The 15,083-nt window shown below is 37.3% G+C and overlaps 1 protein-coding gene across 1 annotated transcript in view; it reads right to left on the bottom strand.

Annotated features, from left to right (window-relative positions):
• PCDH15 (protocadherin related 15) overlaps window positions 1–15,083 on the bottom strand; it is a 1,196,276-nt gene that overhangs the window by 1,074,851 nt on the left and 106,342 nt on the right. Inside the window, exon 2 of the mRNA XM_081104785.1 lies at window positions 13,915–13,981. The gene's annotated coding sequence lies outside the window, so the exon portion shown is untranslated. The remainder of the gene's footprint in view (window positions 1–13,914; window positions 13,982–15,083) is intronic.

Below are 15,083 nucleotides of genomic sequence, written 5' to 3'. Positions count from 1 at the left end.
ATACTTAAATGTATGAGCAAAGGAACACACTCTTGCCCTAGCAGGTTTGGCTCAGTGGATAGAGCATCTGCCTGTGGACAGAAGGGTCCCAGGTTTGAGTCTGGCCATGGGCACATGCCTTGGTTGCAGGTCCCTGGCCCTGGTTGCAGGGCAAGTGGGAGGCAACAAATTGATGTGTTTCTCTCACATGTTGGTGTTTCTGTCTTTCCCTCATTGGTGTTTCTGTCTCTCCTTCCCCCTTCCACTCTCTCTAAAAAAAAATTAATGGAAAAATATCTTCAGGTGAGGATTATAAAAAAGGACAATATTTTGGTTTATACTCCTTGGGCTCTTGCCTCTCCTGTTTGCCTATGCTCCTGTGACCTCTGTTGCAGAGGGCATGCTCCCCTGCATTCACCCACGTGTCTCACAGACATGTGAGACCCGCACAATAGACTGATGGACTTTAATTAACTGATGCTGAACTAGACCCAGCTGCAACATGAACAGAAACTCTGGACACAGACCCACCTTTTGGCTTTGCTGAACCACTAGCTGCACCTTTTCCATGACTCAGCAAAGGGGGCATGGGACGTTGCAGCCTGAGAAATGTAACTACATGCAAATAATGTCTTCTACCACATCTCATTCTCCTGTGTGGGCTTTTGAAAACACTTATTACAGCAGAACCCCAAGAACCCACTAACAATAGGGAAATATGGCCCATTAATTCCTCCAGTAACACACAAATCAAATGACACTATAAAGGAATAGCAGATAATTTTTTTAAAAATAAAACTCAGTTAAAAACCATGGCGCAACTTTTCTATTTTGAATTGGACATGATAGGATTCCTGGAGTGGTAGGAATTTTTGTTCACAAATGGGTCTATCTACTAAGTTTTTTAAGCATCAGAATTGTTGCCATTTATTGAGTGCTTATTATGAGAAAAGGTGGCAATTTAATTATATCAGTTACCTGTGAGGAAGGTATCATTTGATTCCTTCTACTCCTTATGGTAGAGAAAACAATGGCTAAGAGATAATGGGACAGATGAAGTCCAAGCTGGTCTGAGTCCAAATCCTCAGTTGACAACTTTGGTGTGATTTTTTTTTCATATCTGAACCCAACCACTACCCACTATTGTTATTTGTATCAGTAACACACACACACACACACTTTTTTGGTGTGGGAAACTGACATAGGGTTAAGCCTCAACTGACCTGCTGGCAAAGTCACAAACAAGTCCTAGCTTAGAGGGCACAGTCCTCTTAGCATAATTAGGCTTGACCTTATAACACTCCCTACATCTTATCTGGGAAGCTAATGGGCTGAGGAAGTGCAGGAAGTACAACCATGGTGTAAACAAGTGAAACTCACAAGAACAAAAACAAGTGAAACTCACAAGAAAAGTGTAACTTTGGTAACCACTACCTTGTTTACCTCTCACTATAAAAAGCTTGGTGAGTCCTGAGCACAGGGAAGTCCTTCCTCTTGAGGTGGACTTGCCGGTCTGGTCCCCCAATATTCCCAAATTATCTCCTGTCTTTTCTTTTTCATTTGTTGTGCGGCTCATACCCGAACCCTGAACCACGCAGGACGTGGAGGGAAACACGACATTTTGGCTAAACCCTTCATCTTCTTTCTTCAACTCCCCCCCACCCCACGCACCCATGCGCACACACACACACAGTTGTTGGTCTGTTCCATGTATCTATGCCTCTGTTTCTATTTTGTTTATTTCTTTTGTTCATTAGATCTCACATATAAGTGAAATCAAATATTATTTGTCTATCTTTGACTGGCTTGTTTCACTTAGCATAAAATCTCCAGACCCAGCCGTGCTGTCACAAAAGGTAAGGGTTTCTTCGTTTTCACAGCCATGTCTATTCCATTATGTAAATGTACCACAGCATTTTTACCCACTCATCTCCTGATGGGCAGTTGGGCTGCTTCCAGATGTTGGCTATTGAAATAATACTGCTGTGAACATAGGAGTGCATATATCCTTTCTGACTGGTGTTTCAGGATCTTTAGGATACATTCCCTGAAGTGAGATCACTGGGTCAAAAGGCAGTTCCATTTTAATTTTTTGAAAAAAAAAAAAAAAAAAAAAAAACAAACAAAAAAAAAACACACACAAAAAAACACTGTTTTCCACCCATCTGCATTTTCACCAATAGTGCACGAAGGCTCCCTTTTCTCCACATCCTCTCCAGCACTTATTTGTCAATTTGTTGATGGTAGCCATTCTGGCAGGAATGAGGTGACATCTCATCACGGTTTTAATTTACATGTCTCTGATGATTATCGACATTGAGCATCCTTGTCATATGTCTATTGGCTATCTGTATGGCCTCCTTGGAGAAGTGTCTGTTCAAATCCGTTGCCCATTTTTTAATTGGATTGTCTTTCTGGTGTTGAGTTGTATAAATTCTTTATATACATTGGAAATTAACCCCTTATCAGAAGTATCATTGACTAAGATATTCTCCCATATACTTTTCATTTTATTGGTGGTTTCTTTTACTGTGTAAAAGCTTTCAGTTTGAGGTAGTCCCATTTGTTCATTTTCTCCTTAGTTTCCCTTGTCCTACAAGATATATCAGCAAATATATTGCTAAGAGAGGTGTTTGAGATTTTACTGCCTGTGGTTTCTTCTAGGATTTTTATGGTTACATGACTTACATTTAAGTTTTTAATCCATTTTAAGTTTATATATGACGTAAGTTTGTAGTCTAGTTTTATTTGTTTGCATGCACATGTCCAATTTTCTCAACACCATTTGTTGAAAAGACTATTTACTCCATTGTATGTTCTTGCCTCATTTGCCAAATATTAATTCACCATAAAGTTATGAATTTGTTTCTGGGGTCTCTGTTCTGTTCCAATGATCTATATGCCTATTCTGATGCTAGTATCAGGTTGTTTTGATTAAAATGGCCTTGTAGTATAGTTTGATATCAGGTATTTGAAATCTTCCAATTTTGTTCTTCTGACTTTAAAATCCATTACTAAATGTTTGGTTGACCATTTTTATATTTAGATTCATAGGTCTATAATTATATTCTGTACAAATGCAATGTATAACCTACATTAACTATCTGCTTATGGTTAATAAAAAGCATATTATTAAACAAATTTATACATCCGTTTTCACACTTATTTACTGACTTGATTCCTGTAACTACACCTTATAATAGTGTCTTAAGAATACCAATAAACTTAAAAAAATAATATCTTTGGAATAAAGTCAAAATGCTCATGATTTATTTGAAAGAGTAACACTTTGAGGGTAGCATTCATGATTTATATATAAGAGAATTATCTACTTTTAAACAGGTATTAGATTTGACAATGAGAGTAAAGATATCACTGCTAATTATTGTGCTTATATTTATGTAATCATCTACCTATCCAAACGTATGCTAAAAGTTAATCACATACCTGAACTTATCTATGGAATAATTCATTATGCTTTGTGGTCCTTTATTCCCTAATGCACAAAGCACAGACCAGTGACGTTGTGCTTCAGTGCTTTACCACCTACATCCTTCTACTCTGGAAGTATTCTCTCAGTTAAATTTTTAAAATGAATGAAGAAATTAAGGCTAGAAGGAAATAGGAAAACCATTTAACCAGGGTCATCTAAAACTAAAGATGGGAGTAAATTAAACGGGTAGAAAATTTGTAAAGTTTGGAATTCAAAAAAATTCATTAAAAAACAATTTATTAGCAGAGAAATTAGACATGTTTACATTAAGAGAAAAGAGCCCTGGCAGGGAGGCACAGTTGATTGGACCATCTTCCTATGCACCAAAGGGTTGTGATTTCAATTCCTGGTCAGGGCACATGCCTAGTTGCGGGTTCAGTCCCTGATTGGGGAGCACAGGGGAGGCAACCAATAGATTGATGTTTCTCTCTTACATCAAATGTTTCCCTCTCACTGTCTCTCTCTCTCCCTCCCTCCCTACTTCTCTCTGCCCCTCTCTCCCTGTTTCCCTTCTTCCCTTCCTCACTCTCCTCTCTCCTTGCTCTCTCTCTCTCTCTCCTCTCTCTCAAAAAATCTATAAAAATAGATCCTTAGGTGAGGATTAAAACAGCAACAACAACAACCTGTACATAAAGATAGGCTTTACACCCAGTAGATTATTCCCATACTTTAGTAGGAAATACTAACAGCACATATGAGTTCTGGAGTTTCAGAATAATAGATACTAGGTAGTTAAAAAATTACTAAGAAGCTGAAAGGCTTGGAAAGTGAATAGGAAAGTTTATTGGCTTGAGAAGACAATTTGGGAAGGAGGTACCTTGGATGGTGCTTTTTTTTTTTTTGTATGATGTAGGGTAACATACAAATAAGGGGTCTACTGATACACATATTAAAGATTTAGAGAAAGACAAACAGCACCATTTATAAAGAAACTGAACTTCTCCCTAAGAACAAAAGAGGTAGTAACAGAACCAAGAACCAAACTAAGAAGCATGTCATCTATTTCCTCCCCCAAATATTTCCTGCTATAGCTGTGCCATTAATACAAATATACATAAAGAGGACAAAAATAGAATCAAGCATAACTAGAAGTACTATAGGAAAACAGAAGATAAATAGGCCAAATTATTTTCTTTAATCTCGAAGCAATTATATTAAGAAAAAAAAAACTGAATTACAAACACACATACACAAATACCTAAGTGCTCATTAAATAGTATTTTGCTATGCCAGCTAAGCTTCTTGCAACTGTTAACAGTAGTCTTGGGGGGAAAATATATTTTCCTCTAGATTATAAAGCATTAAAAATAAAGTATATAGAAATAGAGAAAGTTTTAATCAAAAGGAAAGAAGTTAAAATGGGAATATCAACAACCAGTTTAGTATGTGCATTGTGTCATACCTTGATGATATGAGTCTGCTAATTGGTCTGAAGTATAATTATTAAAGTAAAATATTTTTGTCCCCATGGCATTGGTTAAAATGATTTGAGATAATTGCTACAGTCTTATTTTCAACAAGTAAGCCTACAATAGGAGAGGTAAAATATAGGTAACAGAGTACAGGAAAAATTGGAAGATGCCTAAGAACAAATAGATATAAGTAAGAGTGCAGTAATGGACATTGAATACAGAAAGAGAAAGGGCCAAAAAATAGAGATAAAGTTACAGGTTTAAAATGATCACAGAACAAAAAGATAATGAAGCCTGCCAATAAAACAAAATTAATGTTAAAAGCAATAACTCAAAAAAACCTTCCTTGAGGGAGGTAGTGGCTTGAATTTACATAATAAAAGCTTCTACCACAGGCCTGGGAAGAATTACCTTGACCAATCAAAATATAAGAATCTCCAAGAAAAAAAAATACCAAGCCCCACTCAAGGGAAAGAAAATGGCATATTATCAGAATTCTGGACAGCATCTGCCAGGATATCACAGCAGTGGAGTAACAAGAAGAAATCCAATGAAAGAAATATCAGACAAGTATATATTCACCCAAGCTACAGAAATACACTTTTAAATATGCCACCAGTCAATGTATATTGTGACCAAGAGACATCCTATAGATTCTACTAGAGAATGATCCTCATTCCATAGAAGATGATTGGGGAAACATAATCAGGAAAAAATCGAATACGTTTAGCTAAATATTTAAAACAAAATAAAGTTTGGGCTAAGAGTCAATATGTATTAGGAAAAGGTGGAGGAAGGAGAAAGTAAGAGGAAAACAAAAACGGCTCAGTGGTTACATGATAGGTAACACATAGAAGTCCAGAATCTCATTTAAAGCTGATGGATAGCAGATATGACATAAAGGGAGAATAGGGTGCCATATAGAGGTTTTGGCATAAAGGTAATCATTAGAATAAAACAGACCTTCTTAAGGCAAAAATCTAAATAAAACTCTAAAATTTAATATTGAAATCAAAATAGAAAATACAGTTAATGATACAGGGTATACAGAATAGGACATGTATCCTATATAATAAAGAGGTCATATGCAAATCGACCATCACTCCAACACACAAGATGGCCGCCCCCATATGGTCAAAGATGGACACCACAAGATGGCCAGCAGGGGAGGGCAGTTGTGGGTGATCAGGCCAGCAGGGGAGGGCAGTTATGGGTGATCAAGCCGGCAGGGGAGGTCAGTTGAGGGGGACCAGGCCAGCAGAAGAGGGCAGTTGGGGGGAACCAGCCCTGCAGGGGAGGTAAGTTGGGGGAACCAGGCCAGTAGGGGAGGCAGTTGTGGGCTACCTGGCCTGCAGAGGAGGGCAGTTAGGGGCGACCAGGCCTGCAGGGGAGGGCAGTTGGGGGGGACCAGCCCTGCAGGGGAGGGCAGTGGGGGAACAAGGCCAGCCAAAGAGGGCAGTTGGGGGTGACCAGGCCTGAAGGGGAGGGCAGTTAGGGGTGACCAGGCCAGCAGGGGAGGGCAGTTAGTGGCAACCAGGCTGGCAGGGGAGGGCAGTTAGGGGTGACCGGGCCAGCAGGGGAGGGAAGTTAGGGGCAATAGGGCTGGCCAGAGAGCAGTTAGGCGTCGATCAGGCTGGCAGGGGAATGGTTAGTGGGTGATCAGACTGGCAGGCAGAAGCAGTTAGGGGCAATTAGGCAGGCAGGCAAGAGGTTGGGAGCCAGCAGTCCTGGATTGTGAGAGGGATGTCTGGCTGCAGTCGGGGTTCCAGATTGGAGAGGGTGCAGGCTGGGTTGAGGGACACCCCCCCCCCCCGCACGAATTTTGTGCACAGGGCCTCTAGTATTAACATAAAATACTTACTGAAAAAGTGAGACAAAAAATCAGTTGAACTGATAAATGCAAATAGACTTAGCTAGCCTAGTAAAAATAAAGCCGTGTTTTCTTATTAACATAAAGAACAAAATTCAATTCTACTTGTATAAAAGAGATATATTGTTTATAATCAGAATGGTTAAAAATAAATGAATAGTCAATGGCATATAAGACAAATGTGATCAAAATTAGATTGGTGATACAAAGAGCTGACAGGTTAGAATTCTCATCAAAGAATAAAGTGAAACAAAGTAGGACACCAAATTACACATCAATGAACAGCATTCTTAATAAAGTAAAACAATTATAAGGGATAAAAAGGAGAAGCCAACAGAAATGTACTGATCATAGGACAATTTTATACACCCCTAGCAGTGAAAAAAAAAATGTGGATAAAAATTACATAAGGATATAGAGGAGCCCAGAAACATAATTAATAAGGTAGTCCTTTTGAATATTTCATTGAACACCTAAATCAAGTTTTAGAAAAGAAACAGTAAAGTAAATCAGTTGAATGAGAAGAAAAAATAAAGATATGAGCAGAAATAACATTTTAATTAAAAATAAAACTTTTAATTAAATATGCTGTTCTCTTTGAAAAATGTGAAATTTAAAGAGATGAAGTTAGAAATACAACAAAAACAAGACAGAGAAATAAGTATTGATATACTGGAAATTTATAAAGACAAATTTAGAAAGACCAAAAGCAAGGAAGGAAGAGTGGATGGAAGGGAGCAAAAAAGGGGGGGGGAGGAAAGGGGGGGCGTAAAGGAGGAAGAAAGGGTGGAAAGATTCTAAGGAAGAGAGAAATGGAGATGCCTAATTAAACTGACTAGTTTTCTCAGAAAACAGAATTCACTAAAAGTGAATTCAGTAGAAAGAGAAATTTTAAATTCCAATGTTCTTGGTAAAAGTATTGGAGTTTATCTAATAACTTATACACTACTCACATTCAAATAAAGCCCAGCCTCCTATATTTTCATGAAGAAATTCTACTACAACTTCAAAAAACCGGATAAGCTGCCCAGCAGTGTTGCTCAGTGGTTGAGCACTGGCCCATGAACAAGGAGGTCACAGTTCAGTTCCCAATCAGGGCACATGCCCGGGTTGTGGTCCCCATCCCCAGAGTGGGGTGTGCAGGAGGCAGTGGCTTAATGCTTCTCTCTCATCACTGATTTTCTATCTCTCCCTTACTCTTTCTGAAATCAATAAAAACATATTTTTTTTAAAAAAATCCAAATAAGCTTACTATGGCTTTTAAAATGTTTATTGTACACAAACAATAAAAATAACAGTGGTACCTATAGTAGGCTGAATGCAGTTCAAAAGAGGTAAGTCAATGTCCCAATCCTAGAACCTGAACTGAGAACTTATTTGGAAAAAGATTATTTTTTCGCGGAAGTAGTTACATTAAAATTTTTGAGATGAAATTATTGGAGAACATTCAGGTAGACTTTAAATGCCATTCAAGTGTTTGGGTAAAGGATAGGTATAAGAACATTAGACACATACACAGGAGATGTGAAGAGAGGAAGACACAAGTGAAGGAATGCTGATAGTCACCAGAGCTGGGAAAGGCAAAGAACAGATAATCTCGGGTTCTGAGGGATTGTGGCTCTGCTGACAGCCTGATTTTGGAATTCTGGCCTCCAGGCCTGTGAGAAAATAAGTGTCTATTGTTTTAAGTCACTAACTTCGTGGTGCTGTGTTATATCAGGCATAGGAAACTAATACAGTATCTAATCTTGATAAAAATGGCAAGAAAAAGAGGATTTGAGAGCAATACCAATCCAGAAACTCTATATGTTAAAAAGAACAGTTTATCTATCAGCAGATTAAAAATAAACACATCACCATGAAGCAAGATTTATTCCAAGATAGTTATGAATGGCTCAATATTAGGAAATCCATTAATACTTTCATGAAATATAGAAAAATCCTATCTAGCCATATGTTTATTTCTTTGACTTACTAAAATGTTTCTAAAATTTATTTCTGGATTAACAATTCAATAATATAGAAAGTGTGATTTCAAAACTTGAAATAGTATGTTTTAACCCCTAAATCAACATGACATCTAAAGCCAGCCCAAAAGCAATGATTAAGTAAATTCATAATCTCTACAACTTTTAATTACTTTTGGGGTATTATTCAATTCATTCTTAAAAGAAAAAAACACACTAAGAATAGAATAATGGATAGCAAAAGGTAAAGATAATGTTATTTGCAGATAATTTAATAAGTAAAATTTTTAAAAAATCAAATAGAAAACTATTTTGGGAAATAAAATATTTCAGTATAGTAGCAGGCTAATAAGTTAACAAGCAAAAGTCAAAAGCTATCATACATAAAAAGACAGATAATATAATGGAAGGAGAAATCCAATTTATAAATGGCAGCATAAAAAATTACCAGGAAAAAAAATCTTTTGAAATATGCCAGACTTAGAGGAATCTCTATACAGAAAAATTAAAGTCCTAAATGATAACAATAGATTTCAACAAATTATATGACATTAAACGTTTCTATAAAAAACTATAAAACATCACAAAGACTCTAGTTCTCCCTAAGGTTATTTTTTTTAAGTAATTAACACCAATTTCAACAAGCTTATTTTGTGCAGGTGTTCATGTGTATAAATTCTGTTATATTTATTACTAGAGGCCCGGTGCACAAAAATTTGTGCACTTGGGGGGTGGGTGGGTCCCTCAGCCTGGCCTGTGCCCTCTCGCAGTCTGGGACCCCTCGGGGGATGACCACCTGCTGGTTTAGGCCCACTCCCCAGGGGATTGGGCCTAAGCTGGCAATCAGACATCTCTCTGGCAGCCTGGCAGCCCTCAGGGGATGTCCACTTGCCAGCAGGAAGCAGACCTAAGCTGCAGTCGGACATCCTTAGCACTGCTGAGGAGGCAGGAGAGGCTCCCACCACCACCATTATACTGGCAGCCATCAGCCTGGCTTGTGGCTGAGCAGAGCTCCCCTGCTGTGGAAGTGCACTGACCACCAGAGGGCAGCTCCTGCATTGAGTGTCTGCCCCCTGGTGGTCAGTGTGTGTCATAGTGACCAGTCATTCTGCTGTTAGGGTCAGTTTGCATATTACCCTTTTACTATATAGGATAGAGGCCTGGTGCAAGGGTGGGAGCCGGCTGGTTTGCCCTGAAGGGTGTCCCCGACCAGGGTTGGGGTCCTGCTTGGGTGTCTGGCCAGCCTGGGTGAGAGGCTGATGGCTGTTTGCAGCTGGTCACATCCCCTTCATGGTGGGGGTCCCCACTGGGGTGACTGGCCAGCCTGGATGAGGGCCTGAGGGCCGTTTTCAGGCTGGCTGGTGACTGAAGCTCCCAGCCTCTCCTTTTTTTTTTTTTTTTTTTTTATTCTGGGATTTATTTACCTTCTATAATTGAAACTTTGTTGCTGTCACTGGAGCTGAGAGCCGGCTCCCGCTCTGAGGCCACAGACTGCTGACAGCAGGTATCTGGGTTTTTTTTAGCTTCTATAATTGAAACTTTGTTGCCTTCAGAGCTCAGAGCCGGGTCGAGGCAGGTGGGGAACCTTGGCTTCCTCCATCACTAGAGCAAGCAAGCCTGCTGCTCGCTTCAGGTGTGTGGCTGCCGGCCACCATCTTGGCTGGCGGTTAATTTGCATATCACCCTGATTAGCCGATGGGAAGCATAGTGAAGGTATGGTCAATTACCCTTTTTGTCTTTTATTAGATAGGATTTTCTGAAGCCAGACAAGTTGATTATAAAGTTTATGCTGAAAATAATCACAAAAGGCAGGAAAAGTGTTTTCAAAAAGAAGAAAACTGGAGAAATCAGGGATAGCTTTCTCTACCACTTCAATTAAAATATGGAGATATTAGTTGATAAGTAAATATACTATGGAATTTAACTGGGAGTCGGGAAATAAATTTAAATGAATAAAAAATCCAGTGAGTGAAAATCAGTCTTTTAAGTATAGTTTTTTAAAAACTTGATAGCATGTATTTATTTGTGATACATTTATTTTTATCATCTTTATCATCTGTGAGTAGGGAAAGCCTTTGTAACTATGACTCAAATATCAAGTCTCTGGAACTTTTCATTAATGCAGCCAAAATATATCCATTTATGTATTTATCTACATGATTATGAAAATATGGCAAATGTTAATGGCAGTTAAAACCAATATCTGTAAATTGTACTATTTTTTCCACTTTTACATATTTTAAAATGTCACAAACAAAAAATAAAAAAGTTAATGTGACGATATTTTGGAATCATTACAAGTATAATGATAATCATATCACTTTTTCCCACTATTAAAAATCAGGAGAATGGAATTAACTCTCCAGAGCAGAGGAATAGAAGGCATTTGTATTGCAATATGAAATTTGGAATATACAGAGAAAACCAAGGATAAATAGAGAATGGTAGTTTTAAAAGCCTTTTTCTATTTTATGAGCGCACACACACATACACACACACACACACAGCTATTAATCAATAAAAGTCACCTGCTTCCTAAAATTTACTTATCAATTGTGATAGCCTGTTCATCTAAAATTAGCCATGTTTAGGAATGTGGAAGGCAAATCTAGAACCAGTCATCGCATACAGTTACTCATCATACTAAAAGAGAAATAAAAACAGTCATTATTAATTGATTTAATTCATGTAACAAACAAATAAAACACTTTGGTTATAATCTTAACATAGAAATTGGCAAAGTTTATTGAAATTTACAATCCCTTGCCACAATATAAATTCAGCACTGCTGTAGTGGCAGAGAGGGAAGTATTCTGGAGTACTCTCCATAATTCCTGTCTCTCATTTGACTGGAGCTTTAAACATTACAACGGTCAGACTTCTCTATCAGTTTGTTTAAAAATGACAAACTGTTGAATAATAAATCAGCTGGGAATTTAGTTGAAAACACTGAAAAACATCCATAACTGTGCCAAATAATGTATAAGCGCATATCAGTACTATGACTAATGAAGAGGAAAGCTAGAAGCTAAGCTAACAATAGTTTAAAATATAAACTATTCTATATTTGTAGTATAGGCGAGAATAAGTAGCATTTAATGGAGATAGAAGAGAGATGAGAGTGAAAAAAATCAACATAAAGATTAAATATGAATGAAGCTGTCAAAACAATGCGGTAGGAAAGGAATTAAAGTCCCAATCATGTCTATTGGACTGAGTTTGAGAAGTATGGAAATGGTGAATATGGAAATGTCAGTGTCAATGGCTTGTTTTTTCCCTGCGTTTCTGCCATCAATGCTTGCTTAATGAGGCAGAAAAGTCTGTTTAAATTTCTGGATTGGTATCTGAACACCTTAATTTTCTTGCTTCTATTCTGTATCCCCGGAGAATTACCTAAATTACAGTGAGTAAAAGTGATAAAAAATTCCCAGTAGAAAAAAAAATACCATTCAATCCCTTTCTATTTCCAGAAATAAAATGTAAATCAGCTATAACTTGCTTGTATACCCATGAGACTCAGGACAAGTTACTCAGGCCTTTACCTGCAAACTTGATATTGAATATTCATCTCTGCCAGAAGCCCACCAGTTTGCCACCATACCTACATGTAGAGTTTCCATTAACTTTTTCATGTATTAGTCTTAAATATGAAGTAATTAATAAGGATCACCAGATACTTGAGAAGACCTTTAACATAAAAGACAGAGACAGCCGAAACCAGTTTGGCTCAGTGGATAGAGCGTCGGCCTGCGGACTGGAAGGTCCCAGGTTCGATTCCGGTCAAGGGCATGTGCCTGGGTTGCGGGCACATCCCCGGTGGGAGATGTGCAGGAGGCAGCTGATCGATGTTTCTCTCTCATCAATGTTTCTAACTCTCTATCTCTCTCCCTTCCTCTCTGTGAAAAATCAATAAAATATGTAAAAAAAAAAAAGAGACAAAACCACTACACCAAAAGGATATATATTTGTATTATAGGCAAGGATATTTGCAATTACCATTCTTGTAAAGACAAAATAATTTATTTCATGAAATAAAAATACCGTGCTACAAAATTAAAACAGAACAAGGCACTGTTCTTAAGAATTTTTTTATATGATGATTCTCTCTCATCATTTATGTTTCTATATCTCGCTCCCTCTCCCTGACTCTCACTGAAATCGATAAAAACGTATTTTTTAAATGATGAAAAAAATCAATTGAAGGGTTAAAAGAGACCATCAAAGAGAGTCTTCCAAATGTAGCATAAATGAATATAACGAGGGGAGGATATAAATGTCATCAAGCAGGAGATATAAGATTCAATGAACAGGATTTCCAGTGTGGCTCATTACATGATTGACTCCAATTCTTCCATGTCCTCTACATTCCCACACTTGCAATGGGCAGAGTACTGGCAATGTCATAAGGAGGGAAATGGCAGTGTGTTAATTCTGAGCCTATGGTACATGTGCCCTGCCATGTGGAGAACACACCTGGCTAGCCCACTGCTCTGAGGAACACATGGAGCAGCCACTCCAGCTGACTCACATACCTCAAGTGTAAAGCAGAGAAGCCCAGCCAAGCCACATCAAGTCAGAGAGCCATAGTAAGAGAGGTGAGAAAAAAAAAAGAAAGCAAATAAGCACTGCTGTAAGCTTCAAGTTTGGGGCAGTCTGCTGCCAAGCAAATGCTAACTGAAATATAGACAGAATAAATAAAGGGAAGTCAAAAAATGAACAAAGAAATAAAATTTGCCAGAACTGAAGATTTAATACTGAAGTTTCAAAGTCATCAACAAGTGTTAAACACAATGAATAAAAGTAATAATAGCAGTGATAAATCAAGTGACAATAATATAAAACAACAAAATGGCTAAGAAATTACTCTGTACTAGCTAAGGGCATTGGTAGGGGCAGTGAACAGTTTTCATACAAGGTATAAAAATCAGAAATCAGTAAGTATTAAATTTGGGAATAGCAACACACACCTTGGAGACAATAGAAAAACTACCTCAGAATTCTAAGGGAAAATTATTTTCACCTGAGAGTCTATACCCAGGCTACAGATTTCTACTGAAGTCTATACTCAGGTTGAAAGTAGAATAAAGGCCTGTCAGATAGGTAACATCACAGAATGTTTAATTCCTGAACAGGCTTCCTTAGTAAACTACTAAATAAGGACATTCAAGAAAGAGGAAAAATAAAAGGATTTACTAGATTCTGATGACACAAAGTCCTGGTCTCCTGAAATTCAGTAGGCTTAATGAGTAATTGGATCCAACTGGAAGAAAGAGGAGAAAGATATAGGACAAAAAGGAAATGATTAAAGTTAGGAATGAAATATTCATCGCAAACTAAGCCAAACAAAAACTAAGCACATTTTTTATAACTCCAGGCTTACAAGGAGTTGTGAAATAAATTAAAAAACAGTAATCATAAAACCATGAGTTTTATATGGGAAATATGCTGACATATTTAGAATATTGTAAATTAAATCTTGTGGTATCAAAGCACTAGGAGATTTGGGTGAAGGAAAATGAGCTGGGAGAAGTTGTCTAGAGATGTGCAAGTGTAAGGAGGTTAAATTCTCCTTTTTCATGTGAGTACATCTAAAAATAATGTCTAATATTGAAAAATTAAGAAAGAACTGCACACAAACTTCCAGAAGAGTCTGGGATAAAATTAGTTGATGCTGGGGTGAGCAATATGGGGGTAGAGGGGAACAGAGTACAAATCTGTTTCGTTATGACATGTGTAGTACTATTTACCACTTAAACCTCTATACATATTACTTGATAAAAATAAAATTATTTTGAAGAAAAGACAATGCTTTAGAATAATTTAAAACACTTAGTTTTTACCTAATAAAGTAGACAAATAATTCCATAGGCACCAGAAGGACCTGATTACATAAGGACAGTAGGACATGGTACTACTATCTTTAGTTGTCAGGAATCAAACATAAGCCTGTCTTTTTGACAAAACTAAGCTCAACAAAATTACAGAGTGAACCATTTTCCATTACCCTTGTTGTAAATTGAACACCTATAAGATCAAGATTTATGCATTCCCAAATTGTAAATTTGTTCTTTAAAAATGCCTTTTCTTCTATGCCCAGAGAGGATTTGTATGCTATGACCAGTTTTATCCCCCAATTATTCCATATTTATAAAAGGATGAGGCCCACAAATAATTACTGGAATAAATAAAAACAAGATTGTTTCTTTGTTCTTTAATTCTAGAAAATTTGAGAACTTTAGGCTAAGTAAATATTTTAAAGTTTAGAACTTATGATTTTTTCAGTTATAATTGACAAAATTTGAAATGTGAAAGAATGAATATCTACTGAAACTTGTTTATATCTTTTCTCAGATTCTATCTGT

This window comes from Myotis nattereri, assembly GCF_964212035.1.
Source record: "Myotis nattereri genome assembly, chromosome: 13".
In the NCBI taxonomy this organism is placed as follows: domain Eukaryota; kingdom Metazoa; phylum Chordata; class Mammalia; order Chiroptera; family Vespertilionidae; genus Myotis; species Myotis nattereri.
The sequence above is the reverse complement of the archived record's forward strand: the minus strand, read 5'-3'. Positions and strand labels throughout refer to the sequence as shown.